At 22.4% G+C, this 20,867-nt stretch overlaps 1 protein-coding gene across 7 annotated transcripts in view; it reads right to left on the reverse strand.

Moving 5' to 3' along the window:
- Positions 1–20,867, reverse strand: part of LOC122501406 (caveolin-3-like) — a 278,146-nt gene that overhangs the window by 150,884 nt on the left and 106,395 nt on the right. Inside the window, exon 1 of one of the 7 annotated variants that reach the window (XM_043610844.1) lies at positions 13,963–14,021. The exons of the other annotated variants lie outside the window; for them this stretch is intronic. The gene's annotated coding sequence lies outside the window, so the exon portion shown is untranslated. Of the gene's footprint in view, positions 1–13,962; positions 14,022–20,867 lie in introns of those variants that run through there. 7 annotated transcript variants of the gene reach the window in all.

Below are 20,867 nucleotides of genomic sequence, written 5' to 3' on the forward strand. Positions count from 1 at the left end.
AACTAAAAAAATAGTAAAAAAGTTATCTTTAGGAAAAATTCAAAAAAAGAAAGAAAAAAAAACAATTTAATTTCATACTCGAACATTTTAATTTGAACTTTGGTTTTCAAGAAAGATTAATTTTTCTCGAGAGGAAAGAAGGAATAAATTTTAATTGAAATAAAAATTTGAAAACTTTTCAGAGAAGGGTTTAAGAGTTGTTACGTCCATTAAGATGAGATATTTATGTAACAATAGATTTAGACGGTGAGTGGACCAGTGGGGCATGGAAACGAATATTAAGGGAATGCAAAAACGAAAGTTACGAACTTGCACTTTGCCCAACTTGATGAGCTGTCTCGAGAGCTTTAAATAAAACATTATTTTTTGCTGGGAAACTTTTACTATCCAATTAGAGGATTTTTTATTGCTTTTACTATTCTACTTTTATAACTATTTTCGTTACCAATTCTCTTCTTATTTTTTTTTACTTTTCTTTATTAATATTTCTATTTTTATACTATACCATTTTTTACTATTACTATTCTATAACTATTCTTGTACTATTTTCTAACTATTTCTATTCTCCCACTAATTTTTTTAAATTTTATTCTCTCACTATTTTTTACTATTTCTATTCTGACACAATTCTTGTACTATTTTTTACTATTTCTATTCTCTCACTTTTTTTAACTATTTCTTTATTTACATATTTACTATTTTTTTATTTTCTACTTTTTCTATTCTGTCACTATTCTTTTATTATTTCTCTACTATAACTATTCTTGTACTATTTTTTACTATTTCTATTCTCTCACTGTTTTTTTATTATTTCTATTATGTCACTATTTTTTACTATTTCTATTCTATTACTATTTTGTACTATTTCAGTATTTTTATTACTATTTTTCTTTTTTTACTACTTCTATTTAATTACTATTTTTATTTCATAACTATTTTTTTATTATTTGTATTATTTTTCTATTTCTATTTTTGTTATTATTTCTATTCTTTTAGCATTTTCATTTTTTTTAATTACTATTTTTGTCTACTACTTTTTTTAGTACTCCCATTACACTACTGCTTTTTTAGTATTTTTATTTAATTACTACTTATTACTGCTTCTATTCTATATCTATTTTTTAATATTCCTTTTTTTTTATTTTTTCTAATTCTATTACTATTTCTATTCTATTCGTTTCTTTACATAAGAAATAAAAAAAATATGTTCTCCTTTTTTCGAATTTTTCAATTTTTTCCATTTTCAATTAATAAAAATAGTATTTTTTCTCCAAACACAATGCTATCGAAAAAAGATATTACAAAAAGAAAATGTCTATAAATAAATAAAAAATATAAAATAAAGAAAGAAAATTAAAATAAAGAAAACATAAAAAAAGAAAAATTAAAACACAATAAAATAAAGATAATTAGGAGAAAAAAAATTTTAGGAAAAAATAATTTACAAATACAAATTTTGATAGTAGGCACGTGTTCACATCTCGATTTTGTAACACATTGAACACGTGTATTTGCGATAGAGCGAGAAAGAAAGAAAGAAAGAGAGAAGAGAGAGAGAAAGAGAGAGGAGAGAACTGGCGAAAAATATTTCCGCTTGGGAAAATAGCCAAATGACAATTTACGTTTCGAGATTATATATCTTGAAAGTTCGTCCCTCGTTAATTTGAGGAACACAACTTGGAATATTAATTTTCACAGGCGCATTAACATTCACAGTGTAGTATTCACTCGTTCGTTCACCATTTATAATATATGATGGAAAATGTTTTTGACATTCAAGAAACAAGTTCAAGAGCTTTAAAGACTCTCCTTAGATTATTATACACGCATATATACACATTATATTGCTCCAACTTTGTCATCACTTTAACTTACGTGCTAATTTGAGAATTAATTACAATTTTATTATTCTAATTTTGATCTCGATCTTGAGTAAGTTTTATTAATTTTCAATTTCGTCTTTTGATTTTTTATTCTATTTTTTATTTTCATGCATTTCTTTTGCTTTTTTTCTTCTTTATTCTATTATTATTATTATTATTATTATTATTATTATTATTATTATTATTATTATTATTATTATTATTATTATTATTATTATTATTATTATTATTATTATTAAAATCCGATTTTATTAATTAGTATTTAATGTTATTTAAATTTCCTCTTCGATTTTTCTCTTTTTCTCCTTCTTTTTTCCCCTTTTTTCTGCAATAATAATTATATACATTTCTTTGTTGAACTTTCGTTTCCTCTGTGACAGGATTTCCTCGTTGGTCATTATTTATTTTTTCTCTCAAATGTTAAATACATATTGTAATTAATATCAGAGAAAATAAAAATTGAAAAAAATTTGCATGAATTTATAAGCAATTAGAAAATGTAGTGACAGACAATTTATTTTCATTAGACAGTTATTTTTGTTATTTTTATTATTTTGTTTTTCATTATTTTATTATTATTATTTATTATTTCTATTATTTATTATTTTTATTTTTTATTAGTTATTATTTTTATTAATCATTATTATTAATAGTTATTATTTTAATATTTTATCATATTTATTTGTTATTATTTTTATTAGTCTTTATTTCTATTAGTTATTATTTTTATTAATTATTTCTATTTGTCAATATTCTTATTAGTTATTTATTCATTTATTCGGTTTTTTTTAAACATTACTTTGCTTCTTACAAAAAAAAATACAAAACGAAAAAGTCTTATTTCCCACTGTGAGAGAGTTAATTAATAGTTATTATGTTTATAATTCTTTATTTTTATTAATTATTTTTATTATTAATTATTAATGTTTTTATTTCGTTGCTTTAAAAAAAAAAGATACAAAACGAAAAAGTTCAACCTTCTACTGTGAGAGAGTTAATTAATAGTTATTATTTTTATAATTCTTTATTTATATTAATTATTAATGTTTTTATTTCTTTGCTTTTTTTGCAAAAAAAACAAAAAAAAATACAAAACGAAAAAGTTAAATTTTCCACTGTGAGAGAGTTAATGAGCTTCTTGGTGTGATTAATTTAATATAGAGAAGTGTGTGACGTTTAACATGTCCCTCTGGAGAATGAGAAAAAAAATAAAAGAATAAAAAAAGCCAATAAAACACTTGGGAGACTCGGCATCCTTGTCCTCGTGAAAGACTAGTTGGTCAAGTTTCTCGGTATATAATTGTTTAATCACATCATTAAGGCGCTTGGATATATAGTGTAATGAGTCTTCAGTCATCCTAGTCAGCGGACTCGACATATGGACACAAAAGAATGACTGAATTCTCTTCCATTCTTTGAATTCTTTGTCAAATACACTCTTTGGTGTTGAAAACGAATCTTGTTAGGACAAAGAAAACTTTACAATTGCCTTCGCGCACACACTTGATTCAATGAATTTCATGGCTATTTCACTTTATTTCCTTTTATAAACTACAATTTACTTTTCTCGTAAAAAGAATTACAATTCTCACTCGTCTTCTGAAATCATTTTTTTTTCCTTTTTAGTTTCTTAAAAAAATTCATTTTTATCCATTCATTAATTAAGGGATCATTAACTGAATTATCTCTAATGTGTTGTATACAATTGTCAAGTGAGATGGCTCAGTGGAGTTATTGCTTGTCTCGTAACCATTATGGTCCGGGTTCGATTCTTCCGACTGCGAGTTTTTTTCCACCTTATCAGAATTTTTCCAATTTGTTAATAAATATTTTCAAACCAAATTCTACAATTATTTAAAAAAACTAAAGTTTCTTAGAAAAAAAATTAAAGACAAAAAACTAAATTAAAACAAAATTCTATAATATTATTTACAGTGACAAAATTTGAAAATAGGAAAAATAAATTAAATCGAATTAAATTGAACAAATAAAGTTCAAAATAAAATAAAACAGTATCAAATTTTGTGAATCGAATTCAAAGAGAAAAAATTGATTAAAATTACTTATTCCACTTCTCAATAACAAAAAAAATCAATGGACTTTTATAAAAAAAATATTCTAATAAGAAATTAAATAAATTGTGTTTTATAACAAATACCTTTTTCAATGCATCATTTTACCTTGTAAAATACAATTATAACGGTGTCTAGTAAACCATTGAAGTTAGATAAAACAGATAAGGAAAGAATTAACGAGAAGTATGATTTCGTAGAATTTTCCGTTCATTTTTTTTTCCTTTTCATTCCTAATATATATTTATTCTTGCGCTGCGAGAGACATTCAGACGAAACTTTGCGGTTATATACTATTGTAAGTGTAACCAAGGTCAGTTGCATGATATAATCATTAGTCGCGGAAATTCTTCGTCTCATGACCTTCTATAATCGAATGAAAAAGAATAGAGCACGGAAATACTTGAAGCCATTGCACCACAAATAGAATGTAATTTTTCCTGATTTTTATTTAAAAAAAAAAAAAAAAAAAAAACGGGAAAAAAGGAATTATAACTTTTATTGAATTTCTACAAGTTTCCTTATAATGTCAAATTGTCATTCTTTGTTCTTTCTTCGCATTTTTTTTCATTATCTTTATTTTTACTTTTACTATTAAAATAGTAATTAAATTATTTTTTATTATTTTTATTTATTATTAATTTATTATTAATTTATTATTATTAATTATTATTATTTCGCTTCCATTTTATTTTAATTTTTCAGTAATTCTGCTTGCTTTTTATTTTAATTTATTAGTAAATTTTCTATTACACAAGTTACTTTAGAGAAAAAAAATTTTTTCTTCTTTTTTATTTAATAGGTCATTGTACTCATTCACTTTTATTACAATATTTATTTAATATTTGTTATATTTGCTCATTTCTGGAATTTTGACTGCTTTATTGACATATTAAGTATCAGTTTCAATGTACTTTAGGCAAAAAAAAATTATTATTTGCCTCCAAATAATGAGTTGCGCAAGTATTATCTAATAAATATTTATTTAACCCAAATAAATACTTCTTCAATAAAAAAAAATTGCTCATGCTCTAATTTTAACTTTTAATTCACGAAATTTCTCTTCCTTTATTCAATTCTAATATATAAAAATGTTGAAAAATAAAAAAAAAACTTTCATTTACCAAAAAAAATATTGTCGAAGAACAAATAAATAAATAAGGAATAATAAATAAAATAAAACAAATGTTAAAAAGCGGTTTAAAAAAAATAATCGATTTGTAAATAATTTTATTCGACATTTAAAATAAATATCGACAGAAACTTTTATTGGAAACAAATTTTGTTGATTCGAATAAAATTTTTTTCTCATAATTTGAGAATTTTTAAAAGTAGGCTATTTGTTTTATTGGAAAATTCTTTTTAACAAAAAATAGTTTCTTGACACGTGCTAAGATGGTTATTTATATATTTTGAACAAAAATTTATCTCAGTTATCAAAGAAACAAAATTTTTGTCTCTTTTAAACTCGTAATCAATTGCCAAAAAACATGTGAGAAAAAAATGTTGTTTAATATTTTTTTTTTAAATTTAATATTTGTAAATTAATTAATTACTTAATATTTCATTATACTGGTAATATTTATTAAAAATATTTATTTTTCTATTACGAAAGTTATTTTGCAGATGAAATTTTTAATCAATATTTATTTATTTATTACAATTAATAATAGTAATAATAATAATTAAGTAAAATAATAAGAATAATAATTATTATAGAAATAAAAGTTATTCCTCCTAAGAAAAAAAAAATTGTTGACACATATTTCTACTAAGTGTTTACAAAAAGAACATTGACATCTAAAAATTAAACACATATTTCAATTAAAATTCAGAAAAAATATATATGTAAATAATGAAAAATTTTTTTTCTTGGAAAATACAAAAGTAAAACTAAATTTAAGCCCTTATCTGATTAATTATTCATTAGATGTATGTATATATTTATTTGGTAATAATTAAGAAAATGTTTGTTCGAATGAATTATTATTTTTTTTCCAACAAACATGAAGTAAGTTTGCAAAGATTGTGGAAATTTTTTTTTCGAAACATTTTTAATTTTTCCTCTTTTTTTAATAATGAGGAATGAATAAATTAATTTCTAAACCTTCAGTGATGTTAAATTGCTAACCTTTGTTGCATTACATAATGAAGATTATACAAGAGTTGCATGCTGTGGTCGGATCAGGGCCAACACGATATTACGTAGTAAATAAATATTTAATTGGGTTGGTTGCATTGTAAGCTCAATGTCCATGACATAGAATTTTAGTTTCTTATAGTTTTCATCTAATTGTAAGAGACCAAAAAAATTTGTCCCTTTTTATTCTGTTGCAAATGTTGTTTGTCCAACATTTTTTATTAACTGGGAAACAAATTTTTTCCTTTGATTATAAATCCTACCAAAAAAAGCCAAACAGATAAAAATAAAAATTTTTTTTTTTTTTTTTTAATTTTTCTGTGTAAAAATTCCCACCAAAAGGGCTAAACGAATTTGAGAAACTTTTTCTCTAGAGAAAAGCCTAGCAAAAAATACCAAACAAATCCAAAAAAGTTTTTCTCTAAAAAAATTCTACTAAAAAAGCTAAACAGAGCAAGAAAAAAATTTTCTCTGAAAAAAATCCTATCCAAAAGGCTAAACAAAGCCAAAAATTTTTTTTCTTTAAACAATTCTACTAAAAAAGCCAAAGGAATCTAAAAATATTTTTCTCTAAAAAAATTCCTATCAAAGAATCAAATCAGATAAAAAAAAACCTTTTCTATAAAAGAAATCCTATGAAAAAATGCCAAACAAATTCAAAAAATATTTTATCTGAAACGAAATCCTACCAAAAGAAAACTAATAAATCCAAAAAAAAATTTCTGTACACAAAACCAAGCAAAAAATACCAAACAAATCCAAAAAATTTTCTCCTCTAAAATAATTCTATTAAAAAACCAAATGAATCTAAAAAATGTTTGCTGTGTGAAACAACCTGAAAAGCTAAACAATGACAAAAAAATTTTTTCCTAAAATTCTATAAAAAAAGCCAAATGAATGTAAAAAAAAATTTTCTCTGAAAAAATTCCTACCAAGAAACCAAAACAAATAAAAAAATCATTTTCAATAAAAGAAAGCCTAGCAAAGATGGCAAACAAATCCAAAAAATGTTATCTTAAAATAAATGCAATCTCAAAAAGTTCTTAAAAATTTTTTCCAAAAATATTGTTATCATTCGCGGAGGAAAAATTCCTCTGCTAACTGTTAAAATTTATAGAAGCAAAATAAAGAAGCGGTCATAAAAATTCAAAATAGTTCCGGAAAATATTTTTCCCTCTCAGCAATCAACTAATTTCACCCAGCGGCTAAATTTCCACACAGAAGTAAAGTCAATAAATTTTATTCTTTCTTGAAAAAAAAATCTGGTTCTTTCCTAGTTTTTTTCTCTCTCTCTCTCTCTCTTTGCTCAATTAAATAATTATTAAAACAACTGCAAATTGTTCCGGAGAAATTGCTATCATCACCAGTCAACTAATTTGTCTAATTACGTAATATATATTATACAATTACATAAACTCAGCTATGCAGTTTTTAGTTTTTTCTTCTTCGATTTTTTTTCTCCGTGAAAGTTAATTTCCGAAAAAATAAAATATATTGAAAAATAATAGAGGAAAGGATTTATTTGGAACCTTTTTCTTCACAAATATTTAAATAAATATTTTGAAATAGTTCTTCCTTCCATTATAATATTTAGAAAGAAAGTTATTTCGATTTTTGGAAGATGATGGAAAAATTAAAATTGTTTTTCTTTTTTAATTTTTCCAAAAATCGAAAAAACTTTCTTTATAAATTTAAATAAATAAATAAACAAATAAATTAGTAAATAAATAAATGAAATAAAAAGATAAAAAGAAAATAAATTAAATTAAATAATTATACAAAAACAATAAAATCAATTTAAGAATAAAAGTAAATGTAAAAAAAAATTAAACTGTACGAATTTTCCTGCTAATTTTAGTCAAAAAAATTTCTAATTTTATATAAAGAAGTGAAAATGATTTGTCAAATGATCATTTAAATAGATATGTAAAACCACCCACTGGATTCAATTTTAATTGGCCTTGTTTTATTTCTTCACGTCATTGCCAAGTTACGTTCCAATAATAACTACATAATCTTTTGGCTGTGAGAAACACATAAAAGTTATAATAGCGCCGATAAGAGGCAAGCAAAAATAGTAAGTTGAATGACCGTTTTATTCATAGATTTAGAATTTTAGTGCCTAATTCATCAATCTTGACAAAAATATATTAAAAAAAACTTTTTTTTCCCAACGATTAAAAATACGAAAAACGAAGCTAATGAACTTTAGGAAATTTGTACTCAATTCTTATTTTTCTTTTTTGAACATTTCTTCATTTTTTTTCCTTACTAATTTTTCTACTTTTTTCCTTTTTTCGGTATTTTTCCTCTTTTTTAACAATTATAATTACAATTACAGTTACAATTACAATTACAATTACAATTACAATTACAATTACAATTACAATTACAATTACAATTACAATTACAATTACAATTACAATTACAAATACAATTACAGTTTCAATTACGATTACAAAAATTTATTTCTTTTCCGTTAGAAATTTTTTTCCTTCTTTTCTGTATTTCCTCTTGTTTGGAAAATTTATTCCTTTTTTGCCTGCAAATTTTTTGTTTTTCTCGAATTGAATCTATTTATTCCTTCTTTGAATCAAGGAAAAAGTTCTCTATCGATTCTTAATGATAAATTAATTAATTAATTAATTATAATTTATATTTATTATAGCAAATATTTATAAATAATTAACATTTATTATTAATATTTAAGTAAATAAATAATAATTATTTTTATTAATATTATTGTAAATAATTAATAGGTACATATTATTAATATACTGGAAAACAATTTATTTGATTCAAATAACCGTTTACTTGAATATTTTCTAATAAATATTTACATGAATCAAATAATTTGAATTTTAATAAAATACGTACATTTTTTCAAAGTTGAAAGCAATATTTACATCTTAATATTTATTCAACATTTTTTTTATATATTTTTTAAATAATTTTAGTATTTAAAAATTTTATTTTATTAATTTATTTAATATTTATTACTAATTTTTACCTACTGTAAATAATTAATATTTAGGTAGGCAGGTACTATTAATTATTTTCTATTTATTTTTCCCCTTATTTATTTATAATGTTATTTATTAGAAAAATAAATTTTTTTTTACTGTGAAAATTATTGTTTTATTATTGAAGTTAATTTATTTTTTTATTTAGAAAATTATTTTCTTATCACGAAAATTATTATTTTAATACCTATGAAAATTATTTTATTTTACTAAATACTAAATTAATATTTATTCTCAATAGTAACAATAAATTACCGTAAATGATTATTATTTATGTACTATTAATATTATTGCAAATAGTTAATTAATTTTATATTATTAATATTATATGATAAAAGTGTTATAAAACACGATTTAAATTATTCTCATAATAACATTTTTTGCATTTTATTAATTATAAAAAAGGTTTTGGGGAATAAAATGGTGGTTCAATTTCTCCATTTGAGAACGCCAAGGTCACCACCAGATGTCAGTATAAATTCCAAGAAGGAACTGAACTGCCCTCTAGTGGTGACCTTGGCGTTCGCAAGTGGAGAATATCGTCTCCATATTGAATCCCAATTTGTTCGTAATTTTATAATTATTTAGATTTAATTATTTAGCTTTTTGTAAATTCTAAATTTACAAAAAAAGAGGAAAAAAAATATTAATTTTCTTTCCGACAAATATTTATATACAAAACAAGAAAAAAAATTGAAGGCAAATATTATTATTTTCATTAAAATTCTAATGAGATCGCGGATGTCATAAATAAATTGGAAATTTTATCAATAATGTTATGAATTAAATACCGTTTGATAATAATGTACTCGCAAAGTGAAAATGAAAAGGACAAAATAAGTGTGAAAAAAATTGAAATTGATTAATGACAAAGAGGAGTAAGTGAAGTGCATACGATTGATAGTATATGTATATATGTATATTATCGTCTTGAATTGCGCCATATTTGCATAACGTTCCTATATACACAAGAGAGCGCAGAAACTCATTAATATAATATCAAACTTTTGATAAGAGCATATATAACACAAAGAAAAGTGCGTATATATAATAGGTTTTTTTTCTCTCTTTTGTATTATACCAACAATATGAGTCAATTTAAAATCACTCGTTCTTATCAATGTAAAAAAAAGAAATATGAATTCTATTTTAAATGCGCCCTGAAATTTTTTTATTTCATCAAATTTTCTTTAATTAGAAATTATTTTCTTCCTATCTGTAAAAACTATTATTTTATTAAGAAAATAAATTTTTTTTACTGTAAAAATGATTTTTTACTTATGGGAATTATTATTTAATGCAAAATTAATTTTTCTAAATTATGAAAAGTATTTTGTTCTTTTATTATGGAAATTACTTTTTTATTGTTTTATTATTAAAATCTTCCTTTCTCATTAAAATTAATTATTCCCGTTTATTCTAAAATTTATTTAATTTAAAATTATTTAATTTTTTTATTTAAAAAATAAAAGTACAATAATTATCTGAATATTATCTAAAGATCGAAAAAGACAAAAATAAATTCAAATAAAAAAAAGAAATGAAGATCTGGAAAATTCCAGATTTCTAAAAGTTCAAAGAAATTTCTTTTTTTGTTTCATATATATATATTTTTTTTTATTTGTTCTTATCGTGAAAAAAATGCGGCAAAAGGAGGGTTAAAAAAAAGAAGAGAGGGAGGACGATGAGAGAAGTGTCAGGGCAGAAGGGGGAGGAGTGACGAAGGGTGATGGCAGGGCCTTGGACAGACTGTCCTTGACTCAGCACAGTTACCCCGGCCTGAAGTGTGACGTCATTCTGCATAACTCTCCTAATTGCATCGTTGCTGCTGCGCTCCACTATCCCTACCCTTTTATTCTCTCCCTCTCTTCCTCCCTCTAGTAGAACCACAAAGATTGTCCTCACTCTCCTTCCCAATTCTTTTTTCTTTCGTTTGTTAATTCTTTTTAACATCCAGACTTTTCCCCTTCTTTTAACCCTTTTACCCCACTCAACTTATCACTCAACTACTTCACTAATTAGTTAATTAACTCTAACTAAATTTCCCACCTTTCTCTTAATTTCTCTTCTATTATCTTCTTGTCAATTCTAATTATTATACACGCGCGAAATTCTTTTCATTACCACTGACAATTCATCGTCTACAATTAAATTTTTCTGACATTAATTTTTTCTTTAATCTCTAATCTATTTATTATTCAGTGTAATAATAATAATAAAAACAACACTTTTTTTAATTATTTTTAATTTTATAAATCATAATTTTATAATAATTATTATCTAAGATTTGAACTGAAATTCATTTTTAAATCAATTTTTATTAGAAAAGTCTAGGCAAATTCAATTATATAAATACAAAAATAAATAATCTATTAAATAATTAAATGTTTCTAAAAAGAATTTTAATATTTATGAAAATAATTGAATTATTGTAAAGAAATTTAGTAAAAAATTTGTAAATAATTGAATTTGCATGAAGTTTTTATCAAAGAAAATAAATGTACAATTTTGTTAATATTTTTTTAAATAATTGAATTCTTTTGGAAAATTTTTGTAAATTATTAAAATTTTGCCAAGAATTTTATTCCAATTTTCAAAAATAATTGAATTTCGGAGAAGAATTTTATTATTTATAAAGATAATAGAAATATTGAAGAGAATTTTTTTTTAATTTATAAACATAATTGATTTCTTCGAAGAATTTTAGTAGTTTTGAAAATAATTGAATTTCCGCAATCATTTGTAACTTTTCCTAACTTGAATATTTTTTAGTGTTTTTAAATAAAATTCTTCTTTTTTAATTTCAATTTTCAAAATTCAATTATTACTAAAAATGTATGCCATAATGTTTTTAATATTCAATTAAAAAATAAAAATGTTAATTAAAATTCATTTTTAAATAAATTTTTATTAGAAAATTCTTCAAGAATTTAATTTTTTTAATTCAAAAATTAATAATTTATTGAGTAATTGAATGCTTCTTGTGATATTTAATTCTCATAAAGAATTTCATCAACAAATTTTTAAATAATTGAATTCTTTTGATGAATTTAAAAAAAAATTTAAAGAATAAATATATTATTCGAGGAATTCTATTAAAAATTAAAATTGAATTAAAAATATTTGAAATTTTTCAATGAGTTTTATTATTTATAAAGATAATTGAATCACTGTAAAAATTTTTATTATTTATGAAAATAATTGAATTACATTGCGAAGAAATTAAAAAAAAATTTGTAAATAATTTAATTCCTACGAAATTTTTAGTAATTTTGAAAATAATTGAAATGTTGACAAGAATTTTATTAAATTTTTTGAAAATAATTGAATTTCGGAGAAAATTTTTATTATTTATAAAGATAATTAAAAATTTTGACGAGAATTGATCGAAAAAATAAAAATATTTAAGACAAGTGAGATAGCTCAGTGACTTTATTACCGGACACGCAGTAAGAAGATCCAGGGTTCGATTCCCCCCAACTGATGATTTTTTCCTTATTTTCTATTTTCATAGTTTCTTCCTAGAAAATCTTATTGTAATAAATTATAATATTTATTAATAAATTAATAAATTATAATAGTAATTATAATAAATTATCCTATAAAAATAAAGCGTTGCAAGAAATTAAAAGTGAAAGTAAAAAAAATGTTTTACAATAAATTATTTATTATTATTGTTATATTATTAAATTACATTAAATTGTTTGCGTAGGAGAGATTATAAGTAAAAGAGGAAAAAAATGTGTGATCATAAGTCGAATTATTATTACAAAGACACGTGTAGAAAAAAACTGTCTGTGAAATAATTTCTTGGAAACACGGGGATGTCGTCCTGTAATCTCTCATGAACACTCTTGTTTTTTCGCCTTATCTCTATTCTCCCCCCCCCCCCCCCCACTCTCACCCCATTCTCTCTCGCTCTCTTGAGTCAGTGTCAGATATTACTTTATAATAACGGTTACGCAAATTTATCCATATTTATATGTCATACGGAGAAATAATAAACTTTATCAACTCCAGCGCTAGGGAATGAATTTTTTTTTAAATTCACAATTAGAAATTAATTTTTAATTCAAATACTGCTGACAATAGTGTGGCAATAATAATAGTATCGCTAAAATAGCGAAAAATTGGTAAACTTCAAAAATAGGAAAATTTAGCCATGAGGAATCGAACCCCGGACCTGGTTGCTTGAAATCCGATGCGTTATCCATTGAGCTATCTCACATGATGGAATTTGAAACTAAAAATTAGTGTTTCTAAACAGCATATAGTGATTTTCATGTTCGAAAATGTGTCCTAGCAACAAAAGAAATCTTTTTTAAATATAAAAAAACAATCTTTTTCTATTTCTCTCGGAATTTTCGTTTCTTTAATTTTTTTTCATTTTCTCTAATTTTCTTTCAAAATTTTTCTTCTTCTTCAGAAAAAATTTCTTTGACACTAAAAATTTTCTTTTTTTGCTTTAAAAAAGTCTTTGGAAATCCTTGATTCTCTTATATATTCTTTATATTAGTTGTGCAACACTTTAAATTATGACGAGAAGTATTTGCAGAAGAAAATTTATTATCAATAATTATTAAATTCCAGGAAAGATATTTGTTCATTTTGACGTTCAATAATTTTCCTTTATAGAAATGTTGATAAATCAATTTTTACCATACACGCAGAAATCAGTAGTTGTATTTTTCTTTCAATTGCAATTTTTATTATTAAAAATTTTTACACAAACAAAAATTTTGCATTGAAACAACATATTTATTTATTTTTTACAATATGAAATGAAGTATAAATAAATATATTATATTAAATAATATATTTATAGAGAAAAAAAAAACACTTACAGTGATGTACCAATTAAAAATGCATATTGCACTCAAGAATTATATTTAAAACAATGCAATACGATGAGCTTTGATAATAAAGACAGTGTGATGATGATAATAATAATAAAGAGACTGATAAAAAAAAGAATCAAATTGCTTATAAGAAGCTTGAGTCTATCTCATTATTGAACCATTCCACTCGATAAAGATCAACAATAATATTATTTATGCATTTCATTCTTATGAACTGATCTCTCCTTTCATTTAAGAGAACTGATGCAATTTCCCTCTCACCCTCTTTTTTTTAAAGAAAACATTTTTTACCGAGGGCGCGAAGAAAATGCTTTGAAAATACATCATAAAGAAAAAAAGCTCAACTTTCAGTCATCATATTCGGAATTTAAATTTTGTAAATTAAAAAATTCATTTAATTAATGGCATTAATTTAAACTTAACATTAAATTTAAAAAATAAATTTTTTTTTAAAAATTATTTTTAATAACTTTTGAAAAAGTTCTTTGACAATTTTCAAATCCATTAATTTACAATATTCAATTTTACGAAATGTCAATTATTACTAAATTCTTCAATTAAATAAATATTAGAAAATAAAAACTTAAAAGAATATTTAAAAAATTCAATTAAACTTTTTCAAAAAAATTAATTTCAAAATTCAATTATTTTTAAACATTCACGCTATAAACTGCTTTTAATATTTAATTATTATCTACAGTTTTAACTGAAATTCATTTTTATAAAATAAAAATCAATTTTTATTAGAAAATTCTACTAGAATTCAATTATTTAAATACAAATAACATGCAAATAAATAATTTATTGAATAATTGAATGTTTCTTAAAATTCAATTCTCTTACAGAATTTTATCGATAATTTTTTAAATAACTGAACTCTTTTGACGAATTTTAATAAAATTTTTAAGAATAATTACATTTTTTTGAGGAATTCGATTAAAATTGTATTAAATATGATTGAAATTTTGCAATGAGTTTTATTATTATTTATGAAATTAATTGAATTCAGAAAAAGAATTTTATTATTTATGAAAATAATTGAATTCAGAAAAAGAATTTTATTATTTATGAAAATAATTGAATTCCTAAAAAGAATTTTATTATTTATGAAAATAATTGAATTTCTGAAATGAATTTCATTATTTATGAAAATAATTGAATGTCTGAGAAAAAATTTTGCTATTTAATGAAAATAATTGAATGTCTGTAAAAAATTTTATTAGCTTGAATTATTGTGAAGAAATTTATAAAAAAAAATGGTAAATAATTGAATTCCAGTGAAATTTTTATTAATTTTAAAAATAATTGTGTAGAATTTTTTTTTTGTTTCAAATAATTGAATTCGTTTGGAAAATTATATTAAAATAGTAGATAATGAAAATGATTGGATTGAGGAAAATTTTTGAAAATAATTGAAACGTTGCCAAGAATTTTATTAAATTTTTTGAAAATAATTGAATTTCGGAGAAGAATTTTATTATTTGATAATTGAAATTTTGTCGAAAATTTATTTAAATTTTAGAACATAATTGAATTTCTGCAAAGAATTTTATTAATTTTGAAAATGATTGAATTTCTAGAAAGAATTTTATTATTTACGAAAATAATTGAAATTCTGTCGAGAATTTAAAAAATTTTTTGAACATAATTGAATTTCTGCGAAGAATTTTATTACTTTTTGAAAATAATTGAATTTCTGCACTCATTTGTAATTTCTCTAAAATTATCCAAATTATATCGTTCAATTTACGAACTTTTCATCCTTTTTCAATCAAATTACGGACTTTACTGAACTTTTTTTAAAAAAACGGACATTTATGGTCTTCAAGCAAAGTTACGGACTCTTACGGGATTTAAGGACCTAGTTCGAGCCATGATGTCAGTAAAATAAAATGGTGGTTTAATTTCTCCACTTGAGAACGCCAAGGTCACCACCAGATGGCAGTAAAAATTCTAAGAAGGAACTGAACTGCCATCTAGCGGTGACCTTGGCGTTCGCAGGTGGAGAGTAGCGTCTGTCTCCATATTGAATCTCAATTTATTCGTAATTTTATAATTATTTAGCGTTAGATTCTAGAGAGTGACAATTAATATAAACGGATTTCAATTTTTAATTTACTTTCCTTTATCGATACTTTTATAGTCTTCAATTTTTTTAGAGTCTTAAAATGAATTAGTATTTCTTCTTAAAAACTAGTAGTATTAGTAATAAAAGTATTAGTATTAGTAGTAAAATAATAATAATAATAATAGTAATAATTAAAATTACAATAATGATAATAATAAGTTTAACTAATAATAAAAATAATAAAATCATTTTACTTGAAGAGAGCGATAAATAGTTTGAGCATTAAAATTAATGACACGGTTTAAAATCAACAACATAAACTTGACACTCAAATAGAAAAGAGGAAACTCAACTATATAACCTCGTTTAAAACAATGACTACTGAAAAGAGGCTTGATTTGCAGTGCAGTTATTCATCCTCTAGAAGCTTACTCTCTCAAGTCGTGTCTATATACTATTCTGCGGTAGTTGGGCGACCTATGATACAACCGTCGCGGTATTCAATGTCGCGCCTGCTTTGAAGTACAATTTTCTTGTTTCCTATATAGAATTATCTTTTGTTCTTAGAATCAAATTTTACTAAATGATAGAAAAGCTCATTCCTTTCTTCATTACTTTCCACTTTATGTTTTTTTTTCTCCCACTCTTTCGAAAACGAAAAATTACTATTTTTTTGTTATCTATTACTGTACGTTTACATTACTTATTGTTGTTCTTGTATATTGTCTTATATATTAGCAGACAATTTATAATTTGTTAATTTCAAGAATTTTCTGTTTTTTAATTTATTTATTTAATTTTAATTTTAATTTAACTGATTTTTCAAAATGATTTGTTTTTAATTTATTCAAATAATTATATTAATTAATTCTTATTTGTCATTAATTTTCCTGAATACAAAAGAATATTTCTCAATAGAAATAATAAAATTCTAGTTTCATAAGAAAAATTGATTCTTTTTTTTTTTTTTTTTTTTTGCTTTTTTGGTTTCGTTCTGCAAAATTTTTAGTTTCAAATAAAAGAAGAGACAAACATAAATCAAACGAAATGGGACTTTTTTAATTTAGAGTCACATATAAATGACACGTGCACATCCTGTTTCTTTATGTATATTAGAAATTAAGAACACTGAAAAATTCCACGAAAAAAAATCAAAATTATAATATCCTACTTCCTTTTTAAAATCTAAAAGGAAGTGAATAAAGAAAAATTATAATAATATTACAAAAATGATAATCACGATGATTATCATTGTTTTCTTTTTTTTTTGCAAAAAATGAGGAAAAATCAAGGACAACAAGGAATGCGCTGTGTGTTACAATAAAAAAAAGGAAGAAAAGAAAAGCAAAGAAAAAAAATGACCCTGAATTTGGAAAAAATCAATGATGCTGTGGTAAGAACAAGATATTATATTGCCAAGGCAGCTGAGGAGAGCACTGCAGTCAGAGTCATCGACTCGCATTTGGCTTGGCCTTCGGCTATTAACAACACAAACAGCCCACTGCAAAGTTCTGCAAGTCTTCGTAATAAACCGAATATAGCAGCACTCTTGAGATAATTTTCTTTCTTATAAAATATATACATTGTAATCTTCAAAGTTTACTCAATTCCTCATGTTGTACACAATCTCTCTTACATGTAGAATTCGATTTACATTTTATGATCTATTTTCTTTTTCTATGAACTATTTTTTTATTATACCAAGGGGGAAATTTTTTTCTTTTTATAAATTTCATTTTTCAATTTTAATCAATTAGAGAAAACCGACAAATGTTTGTTTTCTTCTCAGAGAAAATTGATTTTCGCAATTTATCATTTGTTTCACATTTCGTTATTTTTAAATTGTCGAATTAAATTTTTCATCTTTGAACAATTATAATTAATACTCTCTAAATATGAATTAGTGAAAGTGTTTACAAATCTGAATAAGTGATTGTATTATTATTGCTTCCGAATTAGTAAACTTTACTAATAAGTACTATATAATAATTTTTATCAATTTAACAGTACATTTTACTAATAAATACTAAATTTAAAAATAGTAAAATTTACTCATTTGGAAACAGAAAAATTAATACTAAATTCATATTTTTCGATTTTTTTTTTTTTGCATTTTTTAATTATAAAGGAAAAAATATTTCTACCGCTTGCGCTTTTTATAAGCAGGAACAAGAGTTGAATTCATAATAGAAATTTTTGTAAGGCAGTCGAGTTTTACGTCCGGCGAGTGTGTGTGACTCAGTAATGACCCCGTTGAACCATGAGTAGTAGCACCCAAATGCATCATGAAAACAGACCGACTTGGCTGCGTGGTAAAATCACTTCGCAAAATTTTTTTCTTCTCTCTTCTTTTTTTTTTATTTATTTATTTTCTTTTTCTTCGCTTTTTTATTTTACTTCTACAACGCAACGCCGAACCAAGAATATCGTGACGCTGTTTAGCCCTGGTGAAATGCACTTTGTGTTATTAACGGATGGTTCTCTCTGCCCCCCTCACTCTCACTAGATTGATTTATTTTCATTCTTTTGCCATTTACACAACACGCGTGTGAGGCGCGAGCTATTATAATATATACATATGAAATATCCCCGCTGAAAAACATTTACCCAAAGTGCCTAATCGATTCCACATTTTCTTCGAAATAACGATGATGAGAGAGTTGCCACAAAAATTTTAACTTTATTTTTTCCTGATTTTCAGACAGAATTTTTGACTATTTGCCTGAGCCTAAAGAATATTCTATGATTCACTCTAAAAATTATTAGATACTCAAAAAAATGTTCTATAATTCAGTAATTCTTAGACGAAATTCAATTATTTTTAAAAATTATAATGAATATCTATTCAAGAATTCAATTATCTTTATAGATAGCAAATTTTTTCGTCAAAAATTCAATTATTTTCAAAAATTTTAATATAATTCAATGCAAAATTTCAATTATTTTTAAAAGTTTATCACAATATAATGGTTTTCAATATTTAATATTTTTTAAATTTAAATTATTTTCAAAATTTTTTTGAGTAATTCTACAAAAGAATTCAATAATCATGATAAACAACAAAATTCTTCTCATAAAATCAATTATTTTAAGGAATTGGAATAAAATTCTTTTCTAAAATTTAATTATTGTAAAAACTTGTAAAATTCATCACAAGAATTCAATTATTTTGAAAGGTGTTAAAATTTTTTACAAAATTCAATTATTTTCAAAAATAACAATATTCATCATGTGAATTCACTTATTTTCAAAAGAAATAAAATTCTTCAAAGAAATTCCATTATTTTTAAAAATGTTAACGAATATCTCGTCAAGAATTTAATTATCTTTATAAATAACAAATTTTATTCATAAAAATTCAATTATTTTCAAAAATTTAAATAAAATTCTTTGCAAAATTTCAATTATTTTCAAAAGTTTTGCGCAATAAAATGATTTTAAATATTTACTATTTTCAAAAAATTGATCAAATAATTTAATTATTGAAAAAAATGTTTGATACAATAGAAAATATTCAATTATTTTCATAAATAATAAAATTTCATTTTGGAATTCAATTATTTTCATCGCAGAATTTCAAATATTTTTAATACAATTTTAAATAAATTCCTCGAAAAATGCAATTATTCTTAAAAATTTATATAAACTTGACGAAGAATTCAATTTTAAGAAACATTTCATTATTCAAGAAAATAATAAAATTCGTTGCAATAATTCAATTATTTTTATAAATAACTTTTAATTCGACGCAAAAAATAAAATATTTTCAAAAATTTTTAAGTAATTCTGCAAAAGAAATCAATTATCTTGATAAAGAACTAAATTCTTCCTATAAAATCAATTATTTTAAGTAATATGAATAAAATTCTTTTGTAAAATTCAATTATTTTGATAAATATCAAAATTCATAACAAGAATTCAAATTCTTTGGAAAGGTATTAAAATACTTTGCAGAAATTAAATTATTTTCAAAATTTTTTTAAAATTCTGGTCAAGAATTAAATTATAATTTATAATAATTTTCGTATTGAAATTTATTATCAAAATTATTCAAAACTTTAATAATTTTTTAAGAAAGTAAGAAATTAATTTATTTAATAAAAATTTACGTATTATTACTATTTTACAACAATTAAACTTTTTAAAGATTTCAATTTAAAATTTTTTTGAAATTTTATTATTTTTAAAAATTTATATTATAACTCTTCTAATAATCAATTATTAGCAAAAATTTTAACCGAAATGTATTTTTAAATCTATTTTTATTAGTAAATTCTACGAGAATTCAATTATTTAAATACAAAAATAAATAAATTTATTCAATAATTGAATGCTTGTTAAAATTTAATTTTAACGAAGAATTTTATTAAATTTTGTTTAAATATTAATTGAAATTTTGCCAAGAATTTTATAAAAATTTTTGACAATAATTTAATTTTTGAGAAGAATTTCGCTATCTAATTAATATGATAATTTAATTCATAACCGAAAATTTAAAAAATTGTTAAAATTAATTGAATTTCTTCTAAGAATTTAATTACTTTTGAAAATAATTAAATTCTTATGATGAATGTTGTTATTTATGAAAATAATTGAATTTTGCAAAGAATTTTATTAAAATTTTTAACAATAATTTAATTCTTGAATAGTATTTCGCTATCTATTTAAAATGATAATTTAATTCTTGACCAGAATTTTAAAAAAAATTTTAGAAAATAATTTAATTTTTACAAAGTATTTTAATACCTTTCAAATGAATTGAATTCTTGTTATGAATTTTGGATATTTATCAAAATAATTTAATTTTAAAAAATAATTTTAT

This window comes from Leptopilina heterotoma, unplaced genomic scaffold, assembly GCF_015476425.1.
Source record: "Leptopilina heterotoma isolate Lh14 unplaced genomic scaffold, ASM1547642v1 Lhet_209, whole genome shotgun sequence".
Taxonomy (NCBI): Eukaryota; Metazoa; Arthropoda; class Insecta; order Hymenoptera; family Figitidae; genus Leptopilina; species Leptopilina heterotoma.